The sequence below is a fragment of the Trichechus manatus genome, unplaced genomic scaffold (genome assembly GCF_000243295.1).
Source record: "Trichechus manatus latirostris isolate Lorelei unplaced genomic scaffold, TriManLat1.0 scaffold00006, whole genome shotgun sequence".
NCBI classification, from domain to species: Eukaryota; Metazoa; Chordata; class Mammalia; order Sirenia; family Trichechidae; genus Trichechus; species Trichechus manatus.
In genome coordinates this window covers 24,977,158-24,992,590 of record NW_004443942.1, presented here as the reverse complement: position 1 = coordinate 24,992,590, position 15,433 = coordinate 24,977,158, and the positions used below count along the sequence as shown (strand labels likewise).

At 43.2% G+C, this 15,433-nt stretch overlaps 1 protein-coding gene across 1 annotated transcript in view; it reads right to left on the bottom strand.

The window, feature by feature from the left end:
• KIAA1549L (KIAA1549 like) overlaps positions 1-15,433 on the bottom strand; it is a 125,811-nt gene that overhangs the window by 22,576 nt on the left and 87,802 nt on the right. The window lies entirely within an intron of this gene.

The window sequence follows — 15,433 nt, the reverse complement described above, 5'->3', positions numbered from 1 at the left end:
GTTTGGCATGGATAATGTGATTTTATGTATCTATGCTAATTTAAGTGATAGCATATGAAGTTCTATCCTGTCCTATTTAGGAAAGCACACTACAGGGGTGGTCAGTTAGCATTACATCGCTAAGTTATCGATACTTCAGTTATTCATAGCTCAGTTGATGCCACAGGTTTTTCTGATTAGCATAATGATCATGAGAAATGGATTTTCTTTGTTGAAATTAGTTGTTTTCTCTAAAATCTTTTAGAGACCATGCCCACCCTCATGCCTTTTGGAGATAACAATCTAGAGTCCTGTGGTGTATACCCTGAGGGATGGCACCCTAAACTAACTCTCTAAATGGCCCTGTGCCCTGCCACTGGTTAAAGAATGCTAATTGTTCATACCAGTTATCAGAGAGAATGACAAAGTCCTGCTGCGTTCTCAAACTGTGGTGCCCCCGCCCCGCTCCCAGACCTGAATCAGAAACTCTGGGATGGAGCACAATGATCTGTGCTTTAACAAGCCCTCCAAGTGATTCTGATGCCCACAAAAGTTTGAGACCCACTGATCTAGAACGTTCTCCTGCCTTCCTCCAGTGAACCTTTCATACAGGCAGTCCCTGTAGCACCTAAATATGCAGACAGCTGGGACTTCATTGAGCTTCCAGCGCCCACTGCGTGGGCTGTCTTGAGCCTGTCTGTTTATGAATGTGTGTTTAGCGTCTATACGTGTGGCAGATTTTGATAGGAGACTTGCTTTCATGACAGCCTGACAGTGAGGCTGTGGGGGAGTAGTTAAACCACGTCCACTTCAAATATTTCTGTGGTTACCATTGTCTGCTAAAAGAACCTGAGAGCTCTGCAGGAATAAACTGGCTTAGGTCAGTTTGCCAACTCACTCCTCATCCATTATGTAATACACAGCCATCCTTAAAAAATTAGAAAATACAGATAAGCAAGAGGAAGAACAATCTAAAGTTTCCTTTACTGCCATAAAAGGAGACTTGGTGGTTCAGTGGTTAAGAGTTCAACTGCTAACCAAAAGGTCGGCAGCTCAAATCCCCCAGCCACTCCTTTGGAAACCCTATGGGGCAGTTCTACTCTGTCCTATAGGGTCACAGTGGGCTACTATCATAAAAGATATCACTTTTACTTTTTAACATTTAGGTGTACTTACTCCATTCCCAAACCTATCTCTCTGTGTGTGTGTACACGTGTGTGTGTGTGTACATATCCATTTAAAATGCTTTAAGTATTTAGATCCTGATTCTGATTCTCATTATTATTTTATATATAGTGAATATCTTCCTACTTGGGTTCCACCACTTAGCAGCTGCATGACCCTGAGCAACGTGGTAGCTTATGGTCTCCCAAAAGCAGAGTCCAAGACATAGGGCAGATAATTGATTTTGGAAAACAATCTCAGGAATAGGAGTGGGGGCCTAGGATGAGTAAATTGGAGAAGGAAGAAAAGCCGGTGAAGGTGGGTTACTGAGCTGATGGTAACCTTCTGGGGAACTACACAGAATGTGCCTGAGTGAGGTCGCCCAGAGGACACCCTCGCACTGTGAGCTTCGTCACTGTGGCAGATGGGCTGAAGTGGACTCCCACAATGTCCCGCATAACAGCGCCAGAGAAGCCTCAGAGCAAAATACAAGAGCTATGGGACAGCTAAGATGACACAGTCATCACAGTCATCACTGCTGTGCAGTGTAGGTTGCCATAGCAATGGCCAGATCTAAAAGTGCACTGAGAAGATAAAAGACAGGGCATAAAACGTGTCCCAACGAGGAAAGTCACTTTTCTGTTTCAGTTTCCTCATCTGTAAGATGAGGATAATAACAGAACTTGCCTCAAAAGGTTTCATAAAGATTAAATAAGACAACACATTTGAAAAGTTTAAAACAGTAGCACATGGTAAAAACATAATAATAGTAGTTGCTGTCATTATCATTACCTTCATTCATTCAACTGCACACATTAATTTATACTTATAATTATATGTATAAAGCATTGGAAGTTGTAAAAATGAATACAGCAGGAAAATATTATTAGGGAACTCATTCATAAATGAAGCCCTTCCCCCCTTAAATACTACTACACATGAAAGGTTAAAATTCTTTTATTTTTCATTTTCACGATAACATCGTCAGGTTATCATGAAGGCAAGTCTCATATCAAAATCTGCCACACATACAGACACTAAGCTTACTTTTCTTTAGCATTAAGTTAATACTTGCTCATTAGAGAAGAAATTGAAAATACATAAAGCACAGAAAAGAAATTAAACATCTCCTGTAATCTTACCACCCAGGGTCAAGGCTTGGCTTCAAGATCAAGTTCAAGATCAAAAGTAGAGTTCTCTGTCAACCTTCAAGTCTAGACTCATTCACAAACATTTAAAGTAATTTCAAACACTATTTTTACATTAAAATAAGCAAAGATTATGGTGTTGTTGTTAAGTTGCCGTTGAGTCAACTCTGACTCTTAGTGACCTTATGTATAACTGAAGGAAACGCTGCCTGGTCCTGCACCATCTTCATGATCTTTGGTATGTTTGGGTTCATCTTCCAGCACTATATAGAAACAATATTCTGTTGAAATCCATAAGGTTTCCATTGGTTAATTTTTGGGAGTAGATCACCAGGCCTTTCTTCCTAGTCTGTCTTAGTCCAGAAGCTCCACTGACACCTATCCATCGTTAAGTTGACCCAGCTGGTATTTGAAATACCAGTGGCATCACTTCCAGCATCACAGCAACGTGGCAAACTGACAAGCAGGTGGTGGATTATGAAGTAGAATGCAAAATCCACTTTGTAATAATAAAGGAGAACTCTAAGACATTTCATGCCTGAGACATGCCCCCAAACTGTGGGGTGAGGGATGCACTGGGCTCTTCTGCCAGTAGGAGATCATTAGGGAAAGGTTGAGATCATTCTTAGGGCAGTGTGCTCCACGCTGCGCATGCCAGCACGGGGCAAAGGCCCGCAAAGCTGCCTGCTGAGATTCTGCTTCATGACACCTTCGGTGATGATCAGAATTGGAGTGGCTACCTGGGCAGACAGGAAATGTAGACAGTGTCTTCCTTGGTCCATTGTAAGATGAGGCTAAGGACCTTTAAGGTCAGCTGGGAGGATTAAATAGCCAATGCACACACTGCCCTGGATATGCATCAAGTCTACTGCCTTTTAAATGAGTTCTAGAGTAGTGAACGCAACTTCTGAAAGACATTGTCTTCACAATGGATAGTACATTCTGAAACTGACTTTCAGAGCCTGAAAGGACTTTAGGAGACCATTTGATTGAAGCCCCATTTTACAGATGAGGAGGTCAAGGCCAAGGAGATTAAGTGTTGATTTGTCCAAAGTCACTGAGAGGTGGGCAGTGGCAGAGCCTCGCTCTCCCAGAGCCTGTCCCACGCACATACAGCTGCACCAAGCTGCCTCTTACATTTCCTCATCAATGCTTGTTGCTACCCACATGCTACCCTTCCTCTCTACATACAAAGTCCCGCTAATAAATAATGGATACTTAATGCTAAACTACTCCCAGGTGGAAGATTAATGGCACTGGGGAGAGCTGAGATATAATTTTTCACACTCCTGAGCTGTGCTGTGCCTTTCAGCGGCACTGGTGGAGCTATTATTATGTGGATTTATAGCTGTGCTGTGAGCAAAGCAAGTCTTCCTACTTTCCTTAGCAACGTCTTCCTACTCTTCCACTCCTCCGGGAGCCCTGCAATGGGGCTGTGCTGGGATAGTTCTCTGAGTAAGGTTGGTGGGGAGAGGTGCAACCTTTGCTGGAGAGGTTGAGACATTTTCTCCAATTCCATATTTAAGGAATTCCATAGCTCCCATTGCCATCCCAGCAGTGTTTTGTTCTACACGGGGTCACCATGAATTTAGGCTGACTTGATGGCAACTAACAACATAACCATCTGCCCCATGACTTCCCAAGGGAAACTAACCTCTGCTTCCCTCCGTGGGGTGTCCATACTGCATGGGGGGCTCCCCTTTAACTGCAGGGTCCAGAGTCATAACCCAAGTAAGGCCTTGGCAGGTTTGCTCAAGCCTTCTTCTAAAGTAGTCTTCTTTTCCTATAATTCTCACTTGGTTTTTCAGTCTTTTGATATATACAGATGGAAACAAGATTAGCTCTCATTGTATTCTGGGCCTCCCCGCATCACATTTGTATTTTCTTATTTAAAGTCTGTCTTCCTCAAGACTGGAAGTTTCTTGAGCCCATCTTACCTCTGAATCTCATGAGTCTAATATAAGGCCCTTGGCATAAAAATAAAGCTTTGTGAAATTGAACTGAAATAAAGTCTGTCCAATTGCCACGGGATAGAATTTGAGGTAAGATAGAAGGCCCACATTTCATAACAAATTTCCTCTAATGCTAAGCTGCATGATCATAGGCAAGTCACATGGGATCCTAAGCCTCAGTGTCCTCATCTGTAAAATGGAAGAGCTGAATTATGATCTGCGAAGTCCTTTCTGGTTATGACATTTACTGTTTCTTGGACTCTGTCTGCCCCATGAAGACTCAGATTACTCCTACTATCCTTAGGGGAATCTGATGTCTATTCATGAAGGGCAACCCTGTATACATCCTCCTTCTTGGTCCCACAACATGCTTAACAAATAATTATTGCCTTCAACACTGTGCTAGGTCCTGTGTGGTGGATACGGCAACTAATAAGACACTGACCCATCCCAGTCTGTAACAATAACAACAATAGCTTCTAACATTTATTAACAGCTTATGTGTCAGACCTTGTTCTAAATGCTTTATATATATTATATTGACTCTTTTCATCCTTAAAATAATCTATGAGGTAAAAACTATGATTATCTCCATTTTACAGATGAGGAAACTGAGGCACGGAAAAATCAAGTATGTTGCCCATAACAGGCAAAACTGGGATTTGAACCCAGAGTCTCACCCCAGTACCCAAACTCTTAGCCACTGTACATACATGAACAGATCCATCACAGCACAACAGGTGTGGGCTCTGATGGAGGGACATATAGACTTCTGTGACTAGTAGAAGACAAAATAATTATTGAGAAAACTGATCTCATAGATTATTATAAGGATGAAAACTATCCATATAAAGGACTTAAAAGAGTGTCTGGCACATATATATTTAATAAATGTTAGTGGTTATTATTACTGTTGTTGTTGTTGTTATTTGACTCCTCCCATAGACTGGGAGCTTCTTGAGGGAAGGGTCAGCATCTTACTCATTGTTGTATCCACAGCCCCCAACCCAATGCCAAGCACAGAGCTGAAGCCAATAATTATCTGGTAAGTGGAAGAACCCACACCCCTCCCCCTTGTGTCACCTCACTTAATCCCTGAGGGAGGCACAGTTACAGCTGTTTTCCATACAAGGGATGTCAACTATCCTGGCTCAACTTGGCCTAAATCCTTGTCCCCAAATTGTACATTTCTGAAAATATTTTTTGCTTTTATTTAACAAAAAGGGGGAGATAAGAGTGAAGACAAACCTCCCAGTGATGACTGTTGGCTGGCTTGGGTACGATGTTGAGGACTGTGTCTGGGACAGAGAATGTATTTTTAAACCTCTTTAACTTAGAATTTACCATGCTTGCTTCTCCAACCTCATGCTCTTGAAAAGGGCTGGGGAACTATGTTTTAAAGCTATTTTATAAATTAATCAAGATATATTTCAATAAAAAATTCTAAAAAATTAATCAAGGAATGTCTGTTCATGGTAGGAAATTAAACACAGATAAGCAAAAGGAAGAAAATTAAAATCCACGCTAATCCTATCACCAGAAATCACTACTATTAACATTTTGAACTTTATGCATGTTTTTCCAGATGTTTTCTATACATATGAAGTGGGATGAGATTATGAATGCTGGAGCATTGCAGCCTGTCCCCCACCCCCAATCCCAGCCCCAGCCTCTGGTCACTACAGAGGATGCTGGCCTGGCTCATGTTAGTTTCTCCCCACCTCCACTTCCAAGGAGGGCCCAGCCTGGGCCACATAGATTCTCCTGCTTTTGTGATGGAGGATAAGAAGTGGGGGTGAGCAACAAGGCAGAAGGGGTGTGGGATGCAGATTTTTAGTGGGGTTGTAGAAGGAGGTACAGAAGCAGCCGTGGCATATGGATGGGAGAAGAAATATGGGAATTCAAAAAGTATTACTGGGCATGATGTATTTGCCTTCAGGTATGTGAGAAATATGAATAAAGAAGTAGTGTCATTTCAAAATTACTTTTTCTGGCACAGTTCTTTTGACTTAGATACTGGTCTCAGACTGAACCATCTAGGTCATGATTTTATAAACAGAATATACACACAAGCATACACCTACATACGTATGCATATTTATACTCATATATATATAAGGTTTCTTTTATAAAATGGGGTTATATGATACATAATACTTGGAAACCTTTTTTATCTAACAATGTAAGCACATTTCTCACTCAGTAAATATACTCATAGGGAGTAATATTAAATCATTTCATAGCATTCTGTTTATGGAGTTTTCAGACTACACTTAACAGTCCATTATTTTAGGCGATTTCCTAATGCCTTACTATATAAACAAAGCTGCAGTAAATATCTGTCTTAGTCATCTAGTGCTGCTGTAACAGAAATACCACAAGTGGATGGCTTTAACAAAGAGAAGTTTATTTCCTCACAGTAAAGTAGGCTAAAAGTCCAAATTCAGGGCATCAGCTCCAGCGGAAGGCTTTCTCTCTCTATCAGCCTTCTCATCAATCTTCCCCCGGACTAGGAGCTTCTCCACGCAGGGACCCCGGGTCCAAAGGATGCTCTAGGCTCCTGGCACTGCTTTCTTGGTGGTATGAGGTCCCCCTGTCTCTGCTCGCTTCTCTCTTTTATATCTCATGAGATCGCCTCAAGACGCAATCCAATCTTGTAGATTGACTCCTGTCTCACTAACACAACTGCCACCCATCCTCACTCATTAACATCACAGAGGCAGGATTCACAATATATGGGTAAATCACACAACACTGGGAATCATGGCCCAGCCAAATTGATACAAACATTTTTGGGGGGACATAATTCAATCCATGGCAGTATCCCTGTGTTTATATTTTGTATGTAACCATGTTTTCTTCTTTAGGTTCAATTCTTAGAAGTGGAATTACTGGTTTAAAGGATATGCATATATTTAAGGATATTTATGCTATATCATAACTTGGCAACAAAGGCCACAGGTATTGGGAAGAAACTAAGGCTGTTCCTTCTCCACATAGAACCCATGGGGCTCCAGTCTTAAGCAAGCATTCTGCAATCCTTTCAGAGTGATTTTCAAAAGAGCAAAAACTGTCCCCCACACCTAGAACCGCCCGTGCAGTGACTAAGTATCCATCTGACTTCAGCCTCTCTTTGAAATACCACAGGAACAAACATGAAGGAAATTATAGCCCTGCTGGGAACCCCAAGTGCCTTCTTTCTGGAAAATATAATTGTGATAGCCAATGTTCACTGTGTGTTTTCTACGTGCTTTGCCTGTATCAACTCATTTCATTGTCACAACTAATAATTCAACAACCCAATAATGTAGGTACCATTTATAATTCCGTTTTACAGATGGGGAAACTAAAGCACAGATAGGTTAAGTAGACCTAAAACACACGAGTTGTAAGTAGGAGAGCTGGTTTGAACCCAGCCTAGCTCCAGAGGCCATGGGCATAACCACGGCACAGTGGTGCTCCTGGACATTCAGAGCAATTTATGAGCCACAGTCAATTAATTAAAGGCATCAGCCTGGAAGTCAACGTGTAAGAGTAGCTTTCTCTCCTGGGCAGCTATTTTGCTTTTAGCTTTTGAGATCAGTCATCACCTGCTTTTTCTCACCTTCTTAGCTGAGCCGGCACTGCAGACAGCAAGGAGACTGAGAGGGCCAATTCTGTGAGTCAACACTATTCCATGACAAAACAGGTTCTCCCCAACGTCAGCTCAAACGTGCTTTTTCTCCTTTTCAGTTCTTAAAAAAGCCAGACAGATGCACGAAATTTCTTTATGGCACTCTATTTTCCTACTTCAAAACATAAACTTCTAATTGTAACCTGGACTTCCCAAGCCCACAGTGAACAGCGGTCATTGACTTATCACCACACCGATCTTTCCCTTCGTGGAGGGCCAACCAAGGATGACAGCCTAAAGCTGGAGGAGTGACATGGAGGATTACTCTGGTTTTGCTCTTCATGAAGCCCAACCACCAGTGATCCCCAAGTAGTGGGTACTGTGATGGCCTCCTCCATAGCCATTCCACTCCTCCCCCTCTATGTGTCAGCCAAGAGGACTGGGTGAGACTGATCCTGCCCCAGCTCTGTTGGTGAAGCCTGACTGGTTTACACCAACCAGTGTAACCGTCCACTCTTCCTTGCTATGGGGACTGATACAGGATGGGCACTTGACCTGCAGTGGCTCAGTCAGACTAAAACCCATAAACCTTATTTCAAGGTTGGGAAAAGAAAAATTCTCTCTTGTGTTGGTCAACACAGTCTGGAGATGTGAGGCGCAGGACAGCTGTGGTCATTTTCTACTGGAAGGAGTCAGTCTGTGGATGACAAACCCATTGCTATGGAGTGAGTCGATTCTGACTCATGGTGACCCTATGTGTACAGAGTAGAACTACTCCACAGGATTTTAAAGGCTGTGACCTTTTGGAAGCAGATCACCAGGCTTTCTTCCAAGGCACAGCTGGGTAGGTTTAAACCACCAATCTTTAGGTTAGTAGCTGAGCGCTTAACCATTTATGCCATCCAGGGGTCCTCGAAGGAGGACCCAGACCAAAAAGCCCACTGCCGTCGAGTCGATTCTGACTCATAGCTGCCCTAAATGACAGAGTAAACTGCCCCATAGGGTTTCCAAGGCTGTAAATCCTTTTTTTTTTTCTTAATTGTTGTGCCTTAAGTGAAAGTTTACAATTCAAGTTAGTCTCTCATACAAAAATTTATACATACATTGTTATGTGACCCTTGTTGCTCTCCCTATACTGTGACAGCACACTCCTCCTTTCCACCCAGGATTTCCTGTGTCCATTCAACCAGCTCCTGACCCTCTCTGCCTTCTCATCTTGCCAAGGCTGTAAATCTTTATGGAAGCAGACTGCCACATCTTTCTCCTGCAGAGTGGCTGGTGGGTTGAACTACCAACCTTTTGGTTAGCAGCTGAGCACTTAACCACTGTGCCACCAGGACTCCTTTGAAGGAGGACAGCACTGTGTAATACAGAAAAACTGAACTGCAGCCCCCATCAAACCATGGCTGGATTTACTGACCTAATAAATTCCCTTACTCTTTAAGACAGTTTGAATTGGGTTGGGTTTTCTGGTACTTTTAGCCACAGCATCTTAATTGATACCTGCCATTCAGGCTGAGAGAAGTCCTGGTGGTGCAGTGATTAAGCACTCAGTTGCTAACTGAAAGGTCAGGAGAAGGATCTGGCAGTCTGCTTCTGTAAAGATTACAGTCTTGGAAACCCTACGGGGGCAGTTCTACTCTGTCCTCTAGGGTTGCTGTGAGTTGGAATCACCTCGACAGCAACAAGTTTTATTAAGGCTGAACCCCAAGTAAAGTACATTTGTCTACAGTTTTGATAACCAAATCAAATGTTTATATATTGCAGAGTTATAAATCTGGCCCCCATTTTTTCAAGGCTTAGCTCAGGAGTCACCTCTTCTTATTGGCATATTTATTCGTTCATTTGCTTATGCATTTACCATGTACCAGTTCCTATTCTGAGTGCTGAGGTTTCAAGGAGGAATACAATGTGGTTCCTGTCCTCGAGGAGTTGAATCAGGGAACAGTACAAGGAAACCAACAAATGGAAGACAGGGGATAAGGGCTCTGGGGGGGTACCACGTGCTACTGTAACAAAAAGGACGGGCATCTAAGTCAGACACACAGGCATGGGTTTAGGGAAAGATTCTGGGGGAGTTAATGTTTAAACATTATTCTGAAAGCACTGACTAGATCAGTGGTTGTCAAACGAGGGCAATGTCCCCCTAGGAACACTTGGCAATGTCTGGAGACATTTGTGGTTGTCACAACTGCGTGTGGGGGATGCTATTTGCATCTAGGGGGTAGAGGCCAGAGAGGCTGCTGAACATCCTACAATGCACAGGGAATTCTCTACAGAAAGATCATCCAGCCCCAAATGTCAATAGTGCTCATACTGAGAAGGCTTGGTGCAGATGGAGCAGGTGGGAAGGGGTGTTCCGAGCAGAGGGATGAGCACAAGGAAAGACATGGAGTTGTGAAGTGCATGACAAGTCTGGGAAGGGGATGAAGGGCTGCAGCCCAGGGCCGGGCTGGGAGTGGCAAGCATCAGCTAGAAGGCCATGCCAGGGCCAGCTAGAGCCACTGAGTCCTAAGCTTGAAGCTTAGAGTTTGAGTGTTATCCCCAAAGCCATGGGGGCTGCGGAAGGATTTTAAACAAAGGTGTGTGTTTTAGAAGGATGTTCCCAGCAGCTGTTTGGTGGCTCTGGGACGGGACTGGACAGTGTCTGTGGACAGACAGGAAGGAACAGACCTTCCGGAGGACTAATGCCCCTGTCTGAGGTCACCGCCCCTTTCTCTCCACTGCTACAGCGTGCTGTCTGCTAAACACACATTTCCTCCCTCCTCCACTGGTCTGTAGGAACCTTGGGACAGGCACTGCAGTTAGTTCATCTTTTCTCTTCTTCATACAGCCTCACACAGGTAGGTACAGTAGGATCACAGACAGGGCTTAGATGCTAATGCTAGCAGAGAAGGTAAAAATCATGTATAGTAAAACCCTTAAAAAGCCCATAAGTCACCCAGGTAATACAGTATACGTGGCTTTGTGTACACAATCTTATAGAATAATATGTAAAGACAAGTATATAATCTGTAATGTACACTATGAAGAGTATATTTGCGAAAGCTAATTTTTGAAGCATTATTTATTATTTTCTCCTTTTGCACACGCTAAATGTGTATATAATGCAATGGTTCCTTCACTCAATAAATGTTTGCTAGAAGAAATGAAAGGGATAGCAACTCCCCAGGAGTGTCTCATTTGTCTGCTGGCCTCCAGCACCTACAGGGGCTTGGAGGCCACAGGTGGGCCAAGGAACTAGTGTGGCATGGACGCTATGCTGTGCTGCTCAGGACTATAGGACTCACTCCCCGCAGCTGCTGGGCGCCCTGCCAACTACCAGACCTCAGCTGCCAGCCCTCTCTGGGAACTGCCCTTGGCTAAAGAGAGCTGCCTCAGCCAGAAACACCCATGGACTGGTTAATACTAGAGTACAAAAGTCCAGCCCCTTCACCCAAACTGGGGACAACTTGGCAGGGTCACCTGAGCTTCAGAGCTCCCCACAGGGTCGGCTAAGGATCTGAAGTATCTGCACCTTAGTCTGACTCTACCTCTGCTCATTCCTGATCCTTCCCTTCCCCCAGAGATGTTGATACCAAGAGCATGCTGGGGAACCTGGCCTGCGATAAGAGGCTACCCTAGGTCAAGAGGCTAAGAGGTCTCAGACTCCAGGAGAAGCAGGGATGAGTAGGCAGTACCAGGAGTAGGAGCAGGCAGGGTCTAGAGCACAGGGGATCCAAAAGAATGAGCAGGAAGACGGTACTTGAGAGTTCAAAACAGAAGGAAAGTTGTCTCCTGAGCAGTGGGAAACTGCCTGCAAGGTGGGGTGGGAGTGGGGGAGTCCTGGGCCTGCAGGTAAGGTCACTAGACAATACTGAAACCCAGCCTGCTCCCTCCCAAACCTGCCAACAAGAATTCCCTCTTCCCACTTGCCAAGTGGCCTCCATCTTTGTGGGGTTTATACTTTCTGGGCAGCCACCTGCCTGGTGAGATCTAGACTGGAACAAAAGGCCCCTTCACCACCAAACACCTCTACCTCTTTGTCTTGGGTTCTCCCAGGAAGGCTGAGTTCCCATTATCAGATACTTCCCTTGGATTAAAAGCCCCTGTTAAAATACAATACACTATAAACTAACATATCAAGCTAGGGCTATTAACAGTTTAAATTAGGTGGCAGAAGGTAGCAGAAAGAATTAAAGGTAGAGATTAAAGAAGAAGTAGGAAAATTCTAGGTGGGATGCTAAAGTGGTGATGGTGGGGGCAGTCAGCCCAAAAGCATGTGGTTCGGGGGCAACAAGCAGGTTGCTTCTGCCGTGAAGGGTCAGTTGGAAAAAAAAACAGTTGCCATTAAGTCGACTCTGACTCATGGCGACCCCACATGTGTCAGAGTAGAACTGTGCTCCATAGGGTTTTCAACGGTTAATTTTTTGGAATTAGATTGCCAGGCCTTTCTTCCGAGGTGTCTCTAGGTATACTCAAACTTTCAACCTTTTGGTTGGCAGCCCAGCACGTTAACTGTGTGCACCCGGGGCTCCTGGGGTGAAGGACAAAATCCCCAACTGTTTGCTTCCCAATGAAGCCAAGAGCTGGCTGTCCCCTTAACCTGAAGCTATTACATCATGCAGTGCCAGGGCATTCCTGCGTTTTGTCACGGTCACCGGCTAGCAGGCCAAAGCCATGAAATGCTGAGGGAGGAGTGCGGACTGGGTGGGCAGGAGAGACTCCCCTTAATAATAGGACTTGCACATTTAATCTAGAAGACCCCAGACTTCCAACAAGCTATTGCAGGCAGCCAGGGGCTTTCAAGATCATATCTCATTTCCCTGCAAATGGCACCCATCAAAAGACCAGACTTACTGCTCTGACAGAGACTGGAGGAACCCCCGAAACTATGGCCCCGGACACTCTGCTAACCCAGAACTGAAACCTTTCCTGAAGCCCACTTTTCAGACAAAGATTAGACAGGCCTATAAAACCAAAAATAACACGTGAGGTACGTGCTTCTTAGTTCAATCAAATATACGACACCAAATGGGCAGCTCCTGTTCAAAAGCAAGGCGAGGAGGCAGGAAGGGACAGGAAGTAGACAAATGGACACAGAGAATCCGGAGTGGAAAGGGGGAGCATGCTGTCACATTGTGGGGATTGCAACAAATGTCACAAAACTATATATGTAAATTTTTAAATGAGAAACTAAAAAGAAAAGAATAAGTAAAGAAGTGCTCAGGTTAAAAAACAAAACAAAGTTCTGATGCCTTGGCCTCCGTTCAGTAACCACTGCTCACTGTAACAAAGGGAGCTGGCTGCATTGTCAGCCAAGAAAGGCCTGCAGGATAAACCCCCACATTACACACAACACAATGCCCCAGGCCTTCAGAGGCTGCTGAGACTGAGCTCTGAGCAATATACTTCCATCTCCTTCTTTTGCTATACTTTTCTCCACTAGTCTCCCACTGCTTCCCAAGCATTGCCCATCTATGAAATTATCCTCTTGTTTCACTTTTCCCCTGGGTCTGTGGAGGAGATGGTGGACTGGCACTTGGCAACTTCTTTATAGTGCGCCTCCCTGTAATGCCATGGCTGAACATCTAAAATACACATTTCCCAGCCCTCCTTGAAGCTGCAGCTCTGCATAAGAATTGTTGTTCCAGCCTTCATTGGAGAATTCTACCAAACCTTCAGAGAAGAGTTAACACCACTACTATGAAAGGTATTTAAGAGCATAGAAAAGGATGGAATACTCCCAAACTCATTCTATGAAGCCAGCATAACCCTGATACCAAAACCAGGTAAAGACATCACAAAAAAAGAAAATTACAGACCAAAATCCCTCAGGAACATAGATGCAAAAATCCTCAACAAAATTCTAACCAATAGAATTCAACAACATATCAAAAAAATAATTCACCATGACCAAGTGGGATTCATACCAGGTATGCAGGGATAGTTCAACATTAGAAAAACAATCAGTGTAATCCATCACATTAATAAGACAAAAGACAAGAAACACATGATCTTATCAATTGATGCAGAAAAGGCATTTGACAAAGTCCAACACTGATTCATGATAAAAACTCTCAGCAAAATAGGAATAGAAGGGAAATTCCTCAACATAATAAAAGGCCTTTATACAAAACCAACAGCCAACATCATCCTAAATGCAGAGACTTTGAAAGCCTTCCCCTTGAGAATAGGAACCAGACAAGGATGCTTTTTATCACCACTCTTACTCAACATTGTGCTGGAGGTCCTGGCCAGAGTGATTAGCCTAGAAAAATAAATAAATTGGTAAGGAAGAAGTAAAAGTATCCCTCTTTGCAGATGATATGATCTTATACTCAGAAAACCCCAAAGTATCCTCAAGAAAACTACTGGAAATAATAGAAGACTTCAGCATACAAGATAAACATACAAAAATCAGTTGGATTCATCTACACCAACAAAGAGAACTTCAAAGAGGAAATCACCAAATCAATACCATTTACAATAACCCCCAAGAAGATAAAATACTTAGGAATGAATCTAACCAGAGATGGAAAAGACCTATATAATGAAAACTGCAAGACACTACTGCAAGAAACCAAAAGAGACCTACATAAGTGGAAAAACATACCTTGCTCATGGATAGGAAGACACAACATTGTGAAAACGTTAATTCCACCCAAAGCGATCTACAGATAGGACGCAAGCCTGATCTAAATTCCAACAACATTTTTTAATGAGATGGAGAAACAAATCACCAACTTCATAGGGAAAGGGAAGAGGCCTCGATAAGTAAAGCATTACTCAAGAAGAAGAACAGAATGGAAGGCCTCACACTACCTGATTTTAGAACCTATTGTACTGCCATGGTAGTCAAAACAGCCTGGTACTGGTACAACAACAGATACGTAGACCAATGGAACAGAATTGAGAATCCAGACATAAATTCATCCACCTGTGAGCAGCTGATATTTGACAAAGGCCCAAAGTCTGTTAACTGGGGAAAAGACAGTCTTTTTAACAAATGGTGCTGGCATAACTGGATATCCATCTGCAAAAAATATGAAACAAGACCCATACTTCACACCATGCACAAAAACTAACTCACAATGGGTCAAAAACCTAAATATAAAATCTAAAACGATAAAGATCACGGAAGAAAAAATAGAGACAACGCTAGGAGCCCTAATATATGGCATAAACAGAACACAAACCATAAGTAACAATGCACAAACACCAGAAGAGAAACTACATAACTGGGAGCTCCTAAAAATCAAACATTTATGCTCATCAAAAGACTTCACCAAAAGAGTAAAAACACAACCTACAGACGGGGAAAAAATTTTTGGCAATGACACATCCGATCAGGGTCCAATCTCTAAAATCTACAAGATACTGTAAAACTTCAACCACAAAAAGACAAATAACTCAATTAAAAAATGGTCAACGGATATGAACAGGCACTTCATCAAAGGAGACATTCAGGCAGCTAACAGATACTTGAAATGCTCACAATCATTAGCCATTAGAGAAATGCAAATCAAAACTACAATGAGATACCATCTCACCCCAACAAGGCTAGCATTAATCCAAAAAACACAAAATAATAAATG